Source organism: Amblyraja radiata, chromosome 12 (assembly GCF_010909765.2).
Source record: "Amblyraja radiata isolate CabotCenter1 chromosome 12, sAmbRad1.1.pri, whole genome shotgun sequence".
Lineage (NCBI taxonomy): Eukaryota > Metazoa > Chordata > Chondrichthyes > Rajiformes > Rajidae > Amblyraja > Amblyraja radiata.
Window position 1 is genome coordinate 4,226,880 of NC_045967.1, and position 19,472 is coordinate 4,246,351.

General features: G+C 41.0%; 1 long non-coding RNA gene across 1 annotated transcript; it reads right to left on the reverse strand.

Moving 5' to 3' along the window:
• Nucleotides 1-331: 331 nt before the first annotated feature.
• On the reverse strand, nt 332-18,408 carry LOC116979367. Its single transcript, XR_004413683.1, has 3 exons — nt 18,397-18,408; nt 15,457-15,459; nt 332-368 (listed from the first exon to the last, which is right to left on the reverse strand). It is a non-coding gene; the product is annotated as an uncharacterized LOC116979367 (long non-coding RNA).
• Between the last annotated feature and the right edge of the window lie 1,064 nt (nt 18,409-19,472).

Here is a 19,472-nt window from a genome sequence, read left to right on the forward strand (position 1 = left end):
TTCTGTGTTTGTGCTTTTTTTTAAATTCAATTTTATCTTTAATATGTTTTATTATTTATTATTTATTTATTTTTATCATACTGCCTGTAAGGGAAATTCATTTCGTTGTCTCTAATTGAGACAATGACAATAAATTGAATACAATACAATACAATACAATACAATACATCAAAATTTACAAAGGGCAAAGGTGCAAGCACTAAAACAACATGCAGGTCATTTTGACCGACCTATGCAATTACCAGCCAAAGCAATTTTGGAGTTACAATGGTGGAAACAAAATATTTGGCATAGTTCCAGCCCCATCATTATTAGTAACCCATCATTCATATTACAAACTGATGCCAGCGCTCACGGCTGGGGAGCTACTAATGCCATATACAGTACTGGTGGTAGATGATACCACACTGGTGGCATATATTAATCATATGGGTGGAATAAAATCGATATCATGTGACAATCTGGCCAATGCTATCTGGCAATGGTGTATCAACAGACATATTTGGCTATCAGCGACTTACCTACCAGGTAAGCTTAATACAGTGGCAGGCACCAGGTCACGAAAATTTAATGACAACACTGAGTGGATGTTGGACCACAAAGTATTTGCTGATATTGTAATGCGATATGGAACACCAGATATCGATATCTTTGCATCTAGACTTATTCACCAGTTACCAACATATGTCGCTTGGGAACCAGACCTTGGGGCAGCAGCGATGGACGCTTTCTCGCTGGACTGGGGAAAATTGTTTTTCTATGCTTTTCCCCCCTTCTGCCTCATCAGTCAGGTTCTACGCAAAATACAATTGGACTCTGCGTCAGTTATTTTGGTACCCGATTGGTCTACTCAGCCATGGTTCCCTGTGGTCCTCGACATGGTCTCGGAACCATGTATGTCCATCGCTAAACGACCAGATCTATTGGTCCATCCTGTAACGGGCGAGAGTCACCCATGCCATGACAGGATCAATCTGTTGATTTGCAGAATTTAAAGAGACCACTGCTGGATCTGGGGCTGACGGACAGGACTATGAACATGATAACGGCGGCCTACCGAGAATCAATGAAGAAGCAATACCTCTCGTGTATAAGGAAATGGGAGTTGTATTGCACAAGGACTGGTATAGCGTATAACACAACTACAGTTACCAATGTCCTTAGAATTCCTGTCCAGCCTTCATTTCGATGAAGGACTGAGCTACAGCGCTATCAATTGCGCTAGGAGTGCCCTGCCAGCATACTTGTGGCAGGGACCAGGACAGCATTCCATGGGATCTCACCCTCTAGTTGCTAAACTCATGAGGGGTATATACAACACAAACCATCCTAGAGCGAGGTATTCCCAGATATGGGATGTCAGTGTTGTTCTAACATTGCTTAGGGGTTGATCACCAGCAATGTCCCTGTCCCTGGACAAGCTGACTCTAAAAACAGTCATGCTGATGGCACTGGTCTCAGCTCAAAGGGTCCAGTCCCTACATAAACTGAGGCTGGATAACATGATTGTATCAACTCACACGATAAATTTTCGGATCTTGGAGTTGGTTAAGCAAAACAGACCAGGATCATCAGGACTTAATTTGGAATTTCGGGCATACCCATCAGATACCCGACTGTGTGTTATGACACACCTTCTGCTATATTTAGAGTCCACTAAAACCATAAGAGGTAGTGAATTGGCACTATGGATCAGCCATAAGCAACCTCATAGAAGGGTATCAGTGCAGATCATCTCTAGATGGCTCAGACAGGTTTTGGGAGCTGCTGGGGTGGATACTGACATTTTAAAATCTCATTCCACCAGGGCTGCAGCAACATCGGCAGCTAGAGAAATGGAAGTGCCTATGGACCATATCCTGGCTACAGCAGGATGGTCTAGAGAGAAGACCTTCCAACTCTTTTATAACAAACAGATTACCAAACCTGCGGTGTTTGCAGAAACAATTTTAAAGTCTGTAATATGATTTATCCCAAGGGATCATTATTATTTTGTTAAAATAAATTGTTATTGTTTGAATTTTGATTCATGTTTGAATACGATAACATACTTCCACCCTTGGACGACTACGGCAGTGAGTGAAGCATGGACTCATTCCACGGCATGAAATCGCAGTTCTTTAAAATCTTCACGTAGTCACTCACGTGACTCCGAAGTAAAATAGTAAGATTAAACGAGAACTTACCAGTTTGAAGTTTGATCTTTATTTTATGAGGAGTTACGTCGAGGGATTACGTGCCCTCCACGCCCACCCTCTATCATAAAGGTCAACTGGTATTCTAGTTCCTCTTATCTTACTATGTTTATTTCACTTACTGTTGTCTGTGATTTCACACCGCTGCTTTGAAGAATGTCGCGCATGAGTGCTGGCGGGGTCTTCACGTAATCCCTCGACGTAACTCCTCATAAAATAAAGATCAAACTTCAAACTGGTAAATTCTCGTTTAATCTTACTATGAAAATCAACTCAAACAAAATCATAACTTTAACCAGCCTACTGCACTTTATATGTTTATTTATGTGTGTATATATATATTCAATGGTATATGGACACACTGGTCTGTTCTGTATTATTTATGCCTGCAATATTCTGTTGTGCTGAAAGCAACGCAAGAATTTCATTGTCCTATCTGGGACACATGACAATAAACTCTTGAATCTTGAATCTTGAACAATGCCTTTAGATGTCATTTAATCATGAACTTGCACAGAGATGTGGAAGTACGATTGATTGAAGTGAGTCTGAATCAACAAACTGAAGAATCTGTGGCATTTACTCTTTTCTGTCAATAAGCAATTATTTTTTTTTAAAACAGAGGGCGGGCACAAAGAAAATTTATGATTACTATTCTAAATAGTACACAATGAAAGGCAAAGCATGCTAAAGATGACAAAATGTGCTCCTGTCATATCATACACACTGGATCAAATATCAGATCAAATACATTTCAGCAATCCAGTGTGATTTCCATTCTAAATTGTGGACTAAAAAAAGTTTTCTTTTTAGCAATAGTTATTTCAGAAAAACTCTTTTGCCTTTCACACATGTATGCAATTTGGTAATCTGGGAAATGACTAATGCCAGAATGGAACAGCTAATGTAAAAATTGACAAAAATATATAATTCCGTATACTGGTTTATTTTGAGAATGAAGGATCATGCAGATCATTTTCTAATTCTACGATGTCCATCTTTCAAATTTTATAGCAAACCATTTTTGCAGATGTTATATGCAAAAGATGCATCTATCTGGAAGCTGACAAGGCCTTCCGTCACACTTAAGATTTAAAGGCAACTGTGCAGTTACTGCAGTTAAGAACTGTTTCCAGAAAAGTTCTTTAGGTTACCCAAGGGCCATCAAGCGTACTAAGAGTACTATTGCATGTTTCTATTTTGTCTGTATCTTTGTTCACAGAAACTTTCATTGCAAAATGTTTTCCCTCTTTCAAACAGATGAACCACTATTTCCTGGAAAATGGATTACTGGATGTCTATTGCAGGTGACATAAAAATGTTAAATCTGCGGTTAGTTCAGATTGAAATGAAAACACAAACTGCTGGAGGAAGACAGCACGTGTGGCAGCATCTAGGGAGGGAATGGACAGGCGATATTTTGGGTTGGGACCTTTCTTCAGACTCAGAATGACCCAATCCAAAATGTTGCCTGCCCACTCCTTTTTCAGGTGCGGCCAGGGTCATCCAGCACTTTGTGTTTTGATCAAAACTCTATCATCTGAAGAAGGGTTTCGGCCCGAAACGTTGCCTATTTCCATCACTCCATAGATGCTGCCGCACCCACTGAGTTTCTCCAGCAATTTTGTCTACCTTCTATCATCTGCAGTTTCTCGTGATATACCTGGTACCTGATAACAGCCCTTAAAACCAAAGTGCAATGACTTGCGTATGAAAATATCCTTTTTTTCCTAAGCAGAAGGGCAATGTGAGTGAAAGGGATGAGTGGAGTGAGAACAAGCTCTGAAATGTCTTGGTAAAAGTTGTTAACTAGTTGATTGCTAATACTAGTAATATGGACACATGTAACTACTTTACCTAATAACTACAAAATCTACAAAGAAAATAACAATACTTTTAATAGATTCCATAATTATGCAAGCATTTCATGAAAAAATTGCAGGAAATGCATTAAGCCGAATAGTATCTACATCAACTAATTAGGCGGCAGAGCAAGGGAAGAGGTGTTAATGGGCACTAATAGTTTTATGTAGAGGCCTTACCCTTAGAACATAGTCCTCCAGCACCCGCCACCCAATAAATCTTAGCAACCTTAAATAATGATGGAAAGCACTGGGCTACCTTTTTCACCCCCACAAATTTGAGCTCATCTAAAACTTTGCCAGTCATGTTCCAACTCAAATCAAATCACATTCACCTTTGTTCCTACACTGCTGACGAGTATTGGTTCGCTCTTCATTAGCTAACTAAAGGGCCATAGTCGAAGGAGGTCGAAGGAGGTCTTATACATAGTCGAAGGAGGTCTTCAACATGTCATTTTTTCAAACTCTTCTAAACTCGCCAAATAGGTCGCCCAAGTGGGACAGCCCCTTTACTTCTACTTCAATTATGTTGATTCGGAGGTGGCTAAAAAGGCCCTTGTGGGATCCAGCCAAAAGCAGTGTTGGTTCACTGAAGGGGTGATGCATTTCACGATCAATGCATGCCTTCTCAGAAAGGTGGTTCCAAGGGTATGGTCCACTTCATGTGGTGCGCCAAGTACAAAATCAACAATTGGGTGCAATAGACGCAGTAACTGAATCTATGGCACAGTGTAAACGTTCACATCAACTATTCAGTGGAGGTTTAATACTGGAGTTGGCAATCACACTGTGATTAATAACCAGCAATATCCGGTTCACAACACACAGAACAAATCCAAGCTGACCAATCCTACTCATGAGCCAAATAACCTTCATTCTAACAAGTTCATTAAAGTTGAATAAGTTGTGAGTGACTACCCTGGACATCAAAGTATTATACTTGCCCAAGACTGGTATCAGTAAAACTGCAAACAGCAGAGCCCAGGACAGGCTTCCATTTTGCAATTTACCAGTTATAAGTAAAGAAAATAGTTTCCTGTATCTAAAAGGCACAAGTCAAGATTGTGAAAAAAAAAATCTGCTTTTGGGAGGCAGCTCCACGAACATTGGAGTAGCTTGACTCTATCCAGGACTCAGTGGGTCTGTTTAACTGACTGCATCGACAAGCCTAAACATACCCTATTATCACGAGCAGACAGTGCCTGCAGTGTGTGGTGACTACAGGCCACATTGTCACAATCCACCTTGACTTCTTTAAGTTCAAATAGAAGTGTGGGAATGTCATTTGTTCCAAGTCATTGCTGAGTGCCAGGTGACATTTTATGCTCTGTACACATATCATTAATCTTCCACGTTGCTGGCTCAGAATTCCGATCGAACAGATTAGTGGGGAGACACTTTCTGCATAAGGGCACTCACAGTTCTAGTATAAGCCCCGCCACCACCGATTCGAAGATAACTACAAATAGACAATAAAGCTGTCCATGTAGGTTTCAAGCACATTTCTTAAATTTACCCTAAAAAATTATGGCTATTTTAGGAAAGCATTTTTTAATAATTTTTTTAAATATATATTTTTAATATAATGAAAACATTATTTTATGAAAAAAATAGAAAAATTGTGTCATTTTAAATGGGTGACTGAATCTGCCTGTGTCTCGACACAAAACGATTTGTCTAAAGACTTCTATTGAATCAAGTATTTTTGCGCTATAAATATCTTGGGAAATTGATTAGTATTTGATAAGCATTTAGAACCACAAGCAAGAGAGAATGCAGTTTAATTTGGTACTGAAATCTTGGGGGTGTAAATATAGAAAATCAAAATCTCCTTTGGGGTAGATTTCTTATGACCACCAAGAACCAGTGACATCATAATGACACTGGAAATGGTTTACTCCCATTGCCCTTTCAGAATGAATTTGCAAATGAGAGAAAGGAAACCTGGCTGTTTCCATTCTGATTTTTTTTTAACACTTAGTGCTGAGTGGAACTTTTCTCCTTTGCATATAGTGCAAACCTTTCACTTCCCCTTTGATAAATATTTAAAATTATTCAACCCTCACCTAATTTCATACTTAAAAAGGAATTTAATTGTTCGACCAAAAGTTATTTTGATGGGTTTGCAACGATCATTTATAATTCGCAATTCACCTACCAGGAGTTATTTTTTGTATTTCTACAGCCCCTGTTTCCTTTTGTTAGGGACAAAGTTGGAACTGTTTTTGAAGTAACATAATGCTCCAGAATTGTATGAATCGCGATGAGGTTTCTTAGTGGCTTTAACCTTTTAAAATTGGAAACATCTGTAAATTTTCCACTGGGACGGCTGCCTTCACGGAGAATGAGATGATCAGTCAAGAGCATCACGTACCTTTTCTAATACCAAACATATGCTCAAACGTTTGCAAAAAGTTTCAGTTGAGCTGTAATAAAATAATTATTTGCTGAAAATTGCCAGTTGGTTTGCTTATATACAGTAACTTACAGGTATGAGGCAAATAAATCATGTGAAATACGTGTGTGGTACTTAATGTTAAAATTTCTCCCTGTAATTTATCATCACTCTCAGTTTACTTTCATGCATTCAAGTCAAATAATTATTGAGAACTTTGCTGGACTGGGCAATACATCAACGATCTGTGGCAATAATATCCAAACATTTTACAGACAATTAGTGTGAGTGATATTGTTACTAGCAAGTTTGGTAAAAAAAGACTTCTGCAGTAAAACTGCAAACAATATAAATAGCTGTTAAGCTTAACGGTATGGAATTTCTCACATAGGTAAGAATGTCATGCTAAAAAATAAATGGCACAATCAAACATAGAAACATGATTCATGAAACCAAGATTTTTCTTGGAGATTTGTTACAACAAAAGAAAAAATGCTGGAGTAAGTATTTAAGTAATTTCTTATACAATACAGCAATTTTCCTGGGACTGAAAGCAGTCACAGTTAATTATCGGGTCTCTCTTGCAATTAAATTTATGACATAGGCAATTTTCGTAGCTTAACACTAGTTTCCGTGCTGGAGCCACTTTAAATTTAAGCTTGGCGCCCTGGCAACAGGCTTATTTATTGACTGTATAGACGGCATTTTCTGATTACACTTAAATTAAGTTCTATTGTGATTGTTACTCAGTGATGGTGAGAGACAAGTTCTTAAACCACCTTATGGTCGTGAGGAGTTCCCACATTCTGGGAACTAGTCGCGGCCTCATTATGGTCACCGAGAATTTTTCAACATGTTGAAAAATCAGCGGCGGCTAGAATGAAGCCGTCATGGAGAGTAGCGAGAATTCTCGAGCCGAAGGTGGGTCGCCAGGAGGTCCTAGTGGGTTGCCAGGAGGTCGAAGGTTCTCAGAGGTTCTCGTAGGCTATAGCCGGTGCTGACCGGTGAAGCTCATTGGGGGAAAAAAATGTAAGCAGTAGTTTTCAGAGCTAAGGATAACCGACCGGTAATGTTAAATGTCCGCCGAACTTCACAGCCGTGTATCTCTGGCTTCTTAACAGTTGTCTCCACTCCTTCTCCCTCGTTCCCCCCCCCCCCCCCCCACCTTTTAAAGGAGTTACCATACACTGTGTTAGCTGTCTTAATTACAGTGCCAACCTTCCTGTTCATCGTGGTTTGTGTCTGTATCACCTTGGCTTTGCACCATGTGAATTTCAGACAGTGCTCCCCCCACTTGCCCTGGCCCCCGCCTTTCCGATGTGTTTGTGTGTTTGTTCCACATTGACAGTCACCGTTCCAGTTGCCAGTTTTTCAGGTGACTGCCGGCAACTTAACAGTTACCAGCAGACGCCTGCAAAATCGCCTAAGTGGGACAGGCCCATTAGAATAAAAAAGACTTGCGCAATTGCCTCAGCTCATCCATGCCTTTATATCATATTGTTATTGCTCCAATCTACCTTTGGCTGTTGTTCATGTTCCACAAACTTAGTGGGGAGGAATTGTACCCTTCTTTTATTGTCTAATTTTGTAAAGTTATGTAAGAGAGATGTTGTGGTGTTAAGTGAGCAATATTATTTCTTTAACGCATCCCTTCTGTTAACCAGGTTTTATATATTTAAACTACTTGTCTAATTGATGTGAGTTGCTTCATCTGTATTATTGGATTAGAATAGCACTACAACTGATCACAACTCCACCACATATTTGATTTTAAGTCTTTGTGCAAATGGACGATTTGCTTTATTGGCTAGAGTGGATGGTAGAGATGAGTTGGCTGACTTTCTTTACTCTCCTTAGGTCAAGATCATTGAAATATTTTACAATGTTCCTCACCTCATCCAAAAAGAACCAGTGATCAACCTGGAACGTTGCTGAACCATCTGCATCAGTTACACTTTGCCAATAAATTCACACGTTGAACTGTATTGGTTTTATATCCTTTGGTGCCACGATTGTTTGAATGCGTATGAATTCAGGAATGAGAAGATCCGTATTACAGACAAAGTGAAATTTGTTATTTAGCAGTGAGGGTCAGTCGTGAAAATGGACAAAGTCCAACATTGCAGACTGATCATAAAAGTAAAATCTCAAGAGATCCAAGAGAAAGTGGCAAGTTGGATCCAATTCAGTAATTCATGCTTTAGTGATTAGAAGACTCCGGGCAAAAAGGCTCCCAAGGGCTCACTGCTAGGTGTCTGGATTTCGATAGCCTGTACCAATCATTTGGACAAATGGTTAAAAGAGATTTACACGGTGCAAACTTTGTCATTGTAATCGATAAGGAGAAAAGCTACAGTCAGGCAGCAATATGATATTGCTAGTCAATAATGAAGACACTACAGATGATAGAAATCTGAAACAAAGAAGGCTGGAATTATTCAGCTGCTCAGGCAGCACATGTGGAAAGAGAAACTCAGTTAATGTTTCAGGCTGAAGACCATTCATCAGATGTTGTTTTGTTGCAGAGTATTTGTTTGAGGAAGATATTAGTGGCTGGTTAGTTTAGTTTCAAGATACTGTGTGGAAACAGGCCCTTCAGCCCACCAAGCCACGGCAACCGATAATCACGAGTACATTAGATCTATCCTACACACTAGGGACAATTTACAGAACCCAATTAACCTACAAGCCTGCAGGCCTTTGGAATGTGAGAGGAAACCCAGAGAAAACCCATGTGGTCACAGGAAGAAGGTACAAACCAAAGATTATAGAGGACTGTGTCCAGGCAGCAACCGTAGTCAGGATCAAACCCAGGTCACAGGTGCTGTAAGGCAGCAACTCTACCACTGTGTTACAAGGTAGCCACAATCTTGGCAAATGGTATTTGATCTGAAGAACTGTGAGGTAATGCAGTTGTGATAGGGGGTACACAGTAAATGGAAAACATTGAGCTGCGTAGAAGAGTTGTAAGAGAGCATCTCCATAACTCAATCAAGGCAGCAGTCGTGTTGATAAAGGGGTTAAGAGCAAACAAGGGAAACTTTCCTTCGTTAACTAAGAAGCTGAACATAAGAAAAAGGAGATCCTGCTGGAACTATATACTGTAATACACGATTTAAGCCATATCTAGTTCAATATACAAAATTTCAACAAACCACGCAATAGATGTGATGGCAGTTGAGAGGGCATAAGATTCAAGTTCAAGTTTATTGTCATGTGTCCCTGATAGGACAATGAAATTCTTGCTTTGCTTCAGCACACAGAACATAATAGGCATTGACTACAAAACACATGAATAAATAAACTGATAAAGTGCAAATAACAGATAATGGGTTATAAATGTTCAGAGTTTTGTCCGAGCCAGGTTTAATAGCCTGATGGCTGTGGGGAAGTAGTTATTCCTGAACCTGGTCGTTGCAGTCTTCAGGTTCCTGTACCTTCTACCTAAAGGTAGCAGGGAGATGAGTGTGTGGCCAGGATGGTGTGGGTCTTTGATGATACTGCCAGCCTTTTTGAGGCAGCGACTTCGATAAATCCCCTCGATGAAAGGAAGGTCAGAGCCGATGATGGACTGGGCAGTGTTTACTACTTTTTGTAGTCTCTTCCTCTCCAGGGCGCTCAAGTTGCCGAACCAAGCCATGATGCAACTGGTCAGCATGCTCTCTACTGTGCACCTGTAGAAGTTAGAGAGAGTCCTCTTAGACAAACCGACTCTCCGTAATCTTCTCAGGAAGTAGAGGCGCTGGTGTGCTTTCTTGATAATTGCATCAGTGTTCTCAAACCAGGAAAGATCTTCAGAGATGTGCACGGCCAGGAATTTGAAGCTCTTGACCCGTGTCGTCAGCGAACTTGATGATGGAGTTCGCACTATGACCGGCTACGCAGTCAGGAGTATAGAGTGAGATGATATTAAGAATTAAGAGGATATGACTTGATATTACAAGCTTAGCTATCGGGAATTAAAAGCTGAACGTCCTCTTTTCAACTGGGCTGGTTGAGATGAGATTTAATTGTTTTGTGTAAATTATATAAAATTTGCATAGGTGGAAGAATAAAGGAAGATATAGACATGAGGAACTGCACACACTGGTTTACAATAAAAAGACACAAAGTGCTGGAGAGCTGGCAGCATCGATGGAGGATCTGAAAAGGTGATGTTTTGGATCAGGACCCTTCTTGAGACTGAATGTAGTGGGGGAAGAAACCTGGAAGAAAGCTGGAGGCAAGTGATAGGTAGACAGCCGAGGGGCAAATGGTTGGGCAAAGACCAGATGAAAAGATAAAAGATAAGGAGGTAAGTTTAAAAGAGGGGTGAAATGTGAAGACACTAGGAAGTGAAGAAGCTGTTTTTTCAAAAACAAACAAAACAAGTCTGAAGAAGAGTCCCAATTCAAAATGTCACCTATCCATGTTCTCCTGAGATGCTGTATGACCTACTGAGTTACTCCAGCACTTTGCGTGGAATGTGAAGCCAGAGGAAGGATATAGATGGAAGGGGTTGGGGAAGGGGTAAGGAGACAGGATTGTGAGAGAAATGGGGCCATATATATATATTGTTACTTACTTACCTAAAATTGGTGAATCTAATGTTCACGCCATTGGGTTGTAAGCTGAATGTGAGGTGGTGTTCCTACAGTTTGTGTGTGACCTCATGCTGGCAATGAAGAAGGCCCAAGATAGAAAGGTCAGCATGGGAATGGGAAGTGGAGTTAAAATGATTAGCAACAGGCTGATCCAGCAGAACAAGTGCAAGTGTTCGGCGAAAGGGAAGCCACATCAGGAACACAGAATGCAGTAGATGTGGTGGAGGTGCATGCGGACCTTTGTCTCACCTGGAAGGGTTGCTGGGTCCTTGGATAGATGTGGGGGAGGTATAGGGACAGGTGTTGCATTTCCTGCGGTTGCAGAGGAAAGTACCTGGAGATAGGGTGGTTTGAGTTGGAAGGAATAAAGGACTCTTCCCTCAGCAGAGGTCAGTAACATGTAGCATTTAAATTAATGGATACAAGCATTTGAGGAGAATTGGAAAAAAAAAATCACCTGATGAGTGGTGGTAGTCTGGAACCATGCCTGCATTAGGAGCAGAACGCTTAATTGAATTTAATAAATACCTGCTAAGCATTTGATAAGCTGTACCTAATCCATTGATAAAGATTTGGGAAGTGGGACAAGTCTCAAAAGTTATTTTGCTTAGCGTGAAAAAATTTACTAAGTAGCCTCGTGTTTTGTTTTAAGTTCTATCATTAATTGTTCAGTGGCTAACAATGTTTAATTTGACATATTATTTTTTATTATAAAATGATTTACCACCCGCATCTGAATTTTGCTGTGTTTAACTGGCGTTGCTGAAGACGGACATGCAACTGAAAATCTAGGATTGAAGTCATTGGACTGAATTTCAGAGGCTGAGAACGGCATGCTAAGATTTACCACAACTGACCAGGAATGAATTTCACAGCAACAATTTTTAACATGAAGCTGGAACATTTCCACATATCACAGCACCCTCATCTGGCCAACAGCTGGATTTACCTATTCATTTTTTCCAATGAGCACCAGATGAAGGAGCAGGAGGATTACTGAGCTGACACAGGTGCACATGGTTTGACTTCCATGGCTTTATTGACAATTACTATTAATGACAAATATGCTGTCAATGCAACTCTGTTTTTGGTTAACCTTATGTTCGTTGTTTGGCAGAACATGCTTACATTTTTCTATGCTTAGTGAGAGAATGCTGGATAGTTACTCCACTGGGTTGATGTAGATTAAAGCTCCTTCAGTTCTAACTCAACAATGTGTATTAATCCCTAGTTCTGAAAAGCTCCACTGGTGCACTTGCATGGCATTTCCATTTCACACAGCAGCTGTCCTGTTGCCTCTTTCAGTGATGCCCTGTTTATAGCAACAAATGTGAGTTAAATTTACCAAAAATTCATCCGCTGTTTGCTGCTATAAATGACCTGAATTATCACCTTCCGAATTGTATTTGGATCAATGAAAGCCGCTGGAAAAATGGCTTCAGTCCAAGGATGTGAGAGAGATCAGACCAGTATAAACAGACAGGTGGACTTTGTTCCTGAATTCTTGGCCCTTCAACAACATGGCCATTGCTAACCCTACTGCCACCACGATCCAACTACAAGGTTGCTTTCCCATTTTGTTGTTTTTCCCTCCTACTAAATTTAAAAGAGAACTTAAAAATAAAACTGTCTACAAAATTCTATTGAGCATGACAACATTTATGTGTGCTAAGCAATGAAATTTTGTTCAATATTTCTAGTTCTAGCCATGTAGTAGGTATCACTCACACTAACCTGTTGCAGTCCCTTGCACAGTGCTACTCGAAAGCACCCGAATTTCTAACAATAGTATACCTGGATACTTCACTTTCACTTCATTTTCAATACCAATGTCAATTCAGTGGGAATATTCATATTTTATAACAAACCTAAGCACAAACTTAAACATGTAGTTGAGGCAGAACCGGGAGGGTCTTACTTCTGCGCCCTCAAGGTTGGCTGCAGGAGCTCCCCCCCCCCCCCAGGGAACAAGGGCTGAAGAGGGCCCGTCGTGGAAAGAGACATTGGTTCGACCAGATGGAGGCCAGCTGCAGTTGGAATTGTAAAATGGCAGCAAAATGACACCTCTTGCATATGGACTCGGTGGTCTGTTCTGTATGTTCTGTACTAACAGGGTGGTTGTGCTTATGCACTGGGATAGTCTTGCAAAAGAATGGATTTCACTGTAGTTTGTACACGTGACAGTAAAGAAACCATTGAACCAGATGTTCGTGTGCAGAAGTGAGAAAGTGCAACACTGATGGAAGTTCCATCTTTCAAGCAAGACTTTAGACTAAGGCCATGACTGCCCAAAGTGGGTGTGAAGGATCCCAAAGCATGATCGAAAGAATTAGCCAGACCTTCTATTCTTCATGGTCCAGTGGTTTAACATCTTCATTTATATTCAGCAACAATTCTTAACCTCACAATTTAAACCTCACTCTTACATTAAATCAGCTAGCATAGATTCTAGCAAGCACAGTGGCCTGTTTCCTTTATCATTGTTATTTTTTGGCATATCTTTCATTCATGTGTTCTATATCTCTCTATAGCATCATCTAAATCTCTCAGTTCCATTTCCCCTGACTCTCAGTCTGAAGAAGGGTCTCTTCCTGAAACGTCACCTATTCCTTTTCTTCAGAGATGCTGTTTAACCTGCTGAGTTACTCCAGCTTTTTGTGTCTCTCTTAAGGGCCTGTCCCCCTTTCACGACTTAATTATTTCATCCCGGCCATTTTGTTACTCGTGGACATTTTTTATCGGGCTGGAACTTACCTGCCACGAGTACCTACAGCTAGCATAATGAGCCACTACGATATATCCACAAACTCCTACGGACCCTTTATGAACATTCTGCGAGTTTGAATCAAGGGAAAACTCGGGAGAATTTGTGAATTACCTCGTGAAAGTGGGACAGGCCCTTTAGATTCACAGAAGTAAAGTCAAGGTGATTGTCATACTCACAGGTTTGCGAGGTACAGATAGACTTGAACACCGATATTCTGGCAACTGATGATCCGCCCATCCTTATAATCCGGACAAAATTACAAGAGCTCAGTTGAAATTCCCTGAGCAGCCACATATGGCATTGCGAGTGGAGACCGCTCTTTCCGGTTGCGTCCCTCCATCGTGAATGAATCAACTATGTTTAGTTTAGTTTAGTTTAGTTTAGAGATACAGCATGGAAACAGGTCCTTCGGCCCACCGTGTTCGCACCAACCCGCGATCCCCACACATCAACACTGTCCTACAAACACTAGGGACAATTTACACATACACCAAGCCAATTAACCTACATACCTGGACGTCTTTGGAGTGTGGGAGGAAACCGAAGATCTCGGAGAAAACCTATGCGATCACGGGGAGAACGTACAAACTCCGTACAGACAGCACTTGTAGTCGGGGTGGAACCCGGGTCTCTGGTGCTGCAAGTGCTGTTCAGCAGCAACTCTACCGCTGCGCCACGTTTAATGACTACCTTATAACAGATGTCAGATATAACGGATGGACCTGCCAACCCATCCCCGGCTCACTCCATCTTCTCGGCCGTTTAGAGCCCTGGCTTCCGACCCCACTCCCGATAGTCATTAATTAATTAAAGGTCATTCATGCTTAACTTGTTTTCCCAATACTGGACTTGTTCCTAATTTTTATTTCAGAATTATCCCAGGTTATTGACATTAAAGACGCAAGACTTGTTTTCTCACACAAAAACTTATTTGACCACATTTAACAAACTGAAGTGAACATTTCAGTCTGAAGAACGGTTTTGGCCCGAAACGTTGCCTATTTCCTACGTTCCATAGATGCTGCTGCACCCGCTGAGTTTCTCCAGCACTTTTGTCTACATTTCATTCTGAGAGATGTATTTTAAGTGTAACCTTAAGAACATAAATTTTAGGGACAAAGGGAAAAAAATCAGGAAGTGAATTTTTGATAGATTATCTCCACCCATCGGCCCAATCATCATAATCTTTAATCCAATTGCTTCTTGAATTTACTTATCCCGCCTGATTCAATGGTTTTCCTTTGTAATGCAATCCATAAGGTTATTCTAGTTTAGCTGACATGGTTGTAACCCATCATCTTCTGTTTAATCCTGTTTACTTGATGTCATTCTGTTACCCCAAGGCAAAATAACTGCATACCAAAATGTTTAAAGAAACAAAGAACATTAAACTTGCTAATTGTCTCTTCTCAATATAATAAAATTAAATCATATACATATTTCCGTGAATCAATTTATTATGTAAAATATAACAAATTAATTTAATAATGGCAATTGATCAAATTTTTTTTAAACTGCAGTTAGACTTCCACTAAATAGATAATAATTTTATATATATCCACTAATAATATAACAACGTGCAAACGTTTATCTAATTAAAGCTGCTTTAATGAGAAACGTCACCTATTACTTTTCTCCGTAGATGCTGCCTGACCCGCTGAGTCACTCCAGCCTTTTGTGTCTATCTTCTGAAACGGACTCCTATCCCAGCTAAATAAAACAGAAAATGTTGGAAACACCAGCAGGTTAGGTATCATCTTTGGTGATAGAAGCAGGTTACCATCATGTAAATTAAAATCAGACTATCTATCTCCACAGATGCTGTCAGATCCACTGGGCATTTCCAACATTTTCCTTCAATTCAGATTTCTAGAAACTGTAGTGTTTTGCATTCACAGTTCAAGCAATTTGGCTGCAATTAATAAATGTCCACCACCTTCTGCCTGTCATCATCACTAGTTCTTGCTCATACAATCTTCAGGTCTCAATCTTATTCCTTTGTTCTCTCCCCCTGACCCCCACGTCTGCAATTTAAATGTGTTTCTTTCCACGTTTTTTTCTTAAATATAGTAAAAGATAATCAACCTGAGATTTCATGTGCTGCGATATACAGGCTTTGTCTGCATTTCACATTTAGAGGAGTTTGTGCTACAAAAGTAATATGTGACAGGTCAAATATATCCAGTCTGTCATTATGTTTATGGCTATTCTCCTGTAATGCACTATTTTGCTAAAAACATATATGTTGCACCCAATCAAATACTGATCAAAGATTGTAGTCGTGGAAAATCATGAAATAATGTAAGAACTTGCGTTACAAATATTTTGTATGAAGATAAAACACATTACAGTCAGTGATGCATTTGCACTGGTATACATACAAAATATGGTCATTACTGCAACTTAGGAAAATTGTCGAAAATGTAAGTTTTTTAACAATTTAGTGTTTAACAATATTGCACTAATATTTAAATAGATCAATTATAAAATGGACCTACAATGTTAACACTGAGCAAAAATATTTCCAGAGGTTGATCCTCAAGGTGAGCTGAATTATCAGATATGATATAGATATTATGTAAGTATTACTAATATACAGGATCATAGAGAATTGAAAGAAAAACCTATTGGACTTAATGAGCAAAAGGTTATGAATCTTAATTATGTTTACTAATAACATTACCAGACAATCAGAAGTACCAAGGCTCTGTTATCTCCAAAGAGATAGCAAACAAACCTTCATAGATATTCAGGTAAATTGTGTGACAGAACATAAATAATTTGACCTTTGTTGCTTTCACTTAATTAAAACTCTTTGGGGTTTGGCTTTCTATGGACCCATTTTATCATTTGATTTCTCCCTAATATTTTTTTCCTAATTTCGCCCAATGCGTTTTTACATTCAACTTCAACAAAATATATGGAGTCATTCTAAGAAGGGTCTCGCCCGAAACGTCTGAAGAAGGGTCTCAACCTGAAATGTCACCCATTCCTTCTCTCCAGAGATGCTGCCTGTTAAGTTACTCCAGCATTTTGTGCCTACCTTCGATTTAAATCAGCATCTACAGTTCTTTCCTCGACATGGAGTTATTCTACCACTGATTATGACTTACGGCAGATAAAATATATACTACTGTTACTAGTCCAGGCTACTCAGAGATCGCACCTTCAAACCATGACCTTATCACCAAAAAAGGTGACAGACATACAGGAATGCTAGGCTGGTGAACTCTCAAGAAAGCTGATGCTTCATTGACTCAGCAATTCTGGGTGAACATGGTTGTGAAAGCTTTAAGGGCCCATCCCATTGCAGGGACCTAATTTGCGAGTGTAGAAGAGTTTAGGAGAGTATGAAAAAGTGTCATGGTCATGTTGTATTGCCGAAGTAGAACATCTCCTTCGACCTTCCTCAACTATGTAAAGAACCTCCTACGAATATGTTGAAGACCTCCTTCGACTATTGAGAAGACCTCCTTCAATTTCCTTCGACCTCTTTCGACTATGTTGAAGACTAGCTTTAATTAGCTTCGGGAAAATTGGACACCGAATAGTGGAGAGTGAAGACGACCTCCTTCGATCTCCTTTGACCTCCCTTCAACTATGTACGACTACCTTTGATTACCTTTGATTACCTTCGACTACCCTCGATTACCTTCGATTGCCTTCGATTACCTACGAATAACATGCCGACCTACTAAGACCTACTTCGACTAAACCTACGAGTAAAAAAAGTATCGATTTTTTCCATGGCGAAACTTTATATACTCGCGAGCATTTTTCAGCATGTTGAAAAAAACGCCGCGACCTAGCTGAGGCCTCGAGTAGCGGGGACTACTCTCGAGCATGAAGGAAAGTTACAAAGACTACCGATAGACCTCGTGTCGACCATGCTGTGAATACGAGTCGAGGGCAAACTCTTCTAAACTCGCCAATTAGGTCCCCGCAGTGGGACAGGCCCTCTAAGCCTCAGATGCTGGGCCACAGTGGCATTAAGGATGTAGATGTTCTTCAAGCCTCTTCTTGCCGTTACCCGTTTCACTGTACATCACCACATAAAATGATATGTGACAAGAGTACAGTGCTTTGATATTATCCATTGGTTTACTGCAAAACTCAGACAGCTCCGACAGACCAAAGAAGAAGCCTACAGGAGCGGGGATGCAGACCTCTACAGGCAGGCAAAGTACAAGCTGAGAAGAGGAATCCGAGCTGCCAAAGGTACTCTGAGAAGTTGAGGGGCAAATTCTCGGCTAGTAACTCTTCTTCAGTTTGGAAGGGCTTGCAAGAAATCACCAGCTACAAGAGGAAAGCCTCCCGCTCTTTGGACAATCGGCAGCTGACCAATGACCTGATGAGTTTACTGCAGGTTTGACAAGCAGAAACGTAACCCTGATACCCTTCCCCCCCCACGCCCTCCAACCAACACAGCCAGACCATAGTCTGCAAAGACTGGACCCTTCTACACCACTTCATACCTACTCAAAGCAAGCCTCCCGTCTGAAAGGACTGGACCCTTTCTCACCCACCCATCTACAATCACCACTTAACACCCAATTACAGCCTGACTGCAAAGGATTGCGGCCTCGTCCACTACCTACCACCTCCGTGCTGCGCATCTATCCACCTATCTATCCATCTATCTATCTTGATTTTTGGCAAAACTCTCATCTTGACCACTTCCGGTCTGCGTTGCTTTTAAATTTGCGCAAAAATACTACCGTATATCGCCAGGATTTTTAAACCACCTTACTCACCGTTCTCCTTTGCTCCAAGCCGCCAAGTTTTGTTCCGATCGGTGAAATATTAATCAATCACCGGCCGCGAGAATAAAGCTGAGGAGCGTAGTGATCAGAGGCTGTGTTCTGCGAGCGGGGGCTGTGCTCTGCAAGCGGGGGCTGTGTTCTGCGAGTGGGGGCCCACACCACCCCCTCCCACATACACACCCTTCCCTACCCCCACAACCCTACACCCCCCTCCACACCTGCACCATTGGGGGAGCAGGTGAGTGGTGGAATATTGCATTGGGAGACCAGGCCTCCCATGTGACTGGGACCCAACGGGTCCCACTTAGTCTAGTCAACATTAAAAATAGTGGAGGTGGAAAGGCTGTTCAGAAGACAGAAAAGCCAAAAATCTCCAGGACCAGACAATGTTTCCCCCTCTACTCTCAAGCTCTGTGCCGAACAACTGGCACCGGTCTACACATACATTTTCAACCAGTCCATGCAAACCTGTACTGTCCCTGCCTGCTTCAAAGTCTCCACTATTGTCCCTGTACCCAAAAAGGCAAGGATTACTGGTCTTTGACTACAGGCCTGTCGCACTGACCTCTGTAGTCATGAAGACTCTTGAAAGGCTTGTGCTGGCCAAGCTGAAAAATATCACAAACCGTCTGGACCCTCTGCAGTTTGCCTACCGGGACAATAGATCTGTGGATGATGCAGTCATCCTAGGCCTGCACTTCATCCTCCAGCACCTAGACCGCAAGGGAACCTATGCGAGGATTTTGGTTTTAGATCTGCATTCAACACCTTTGTGCCAGAGCTACTACATTCAAAACTTTCCAAGCTGACTTTGCCTGAACCCCTCTGTCGGTGGATCACCAACTTCTTGACAGACAGGAAGCAGCATGTGAGGCTGGGAAAGCACATCTCGGATCTGCAGACACTC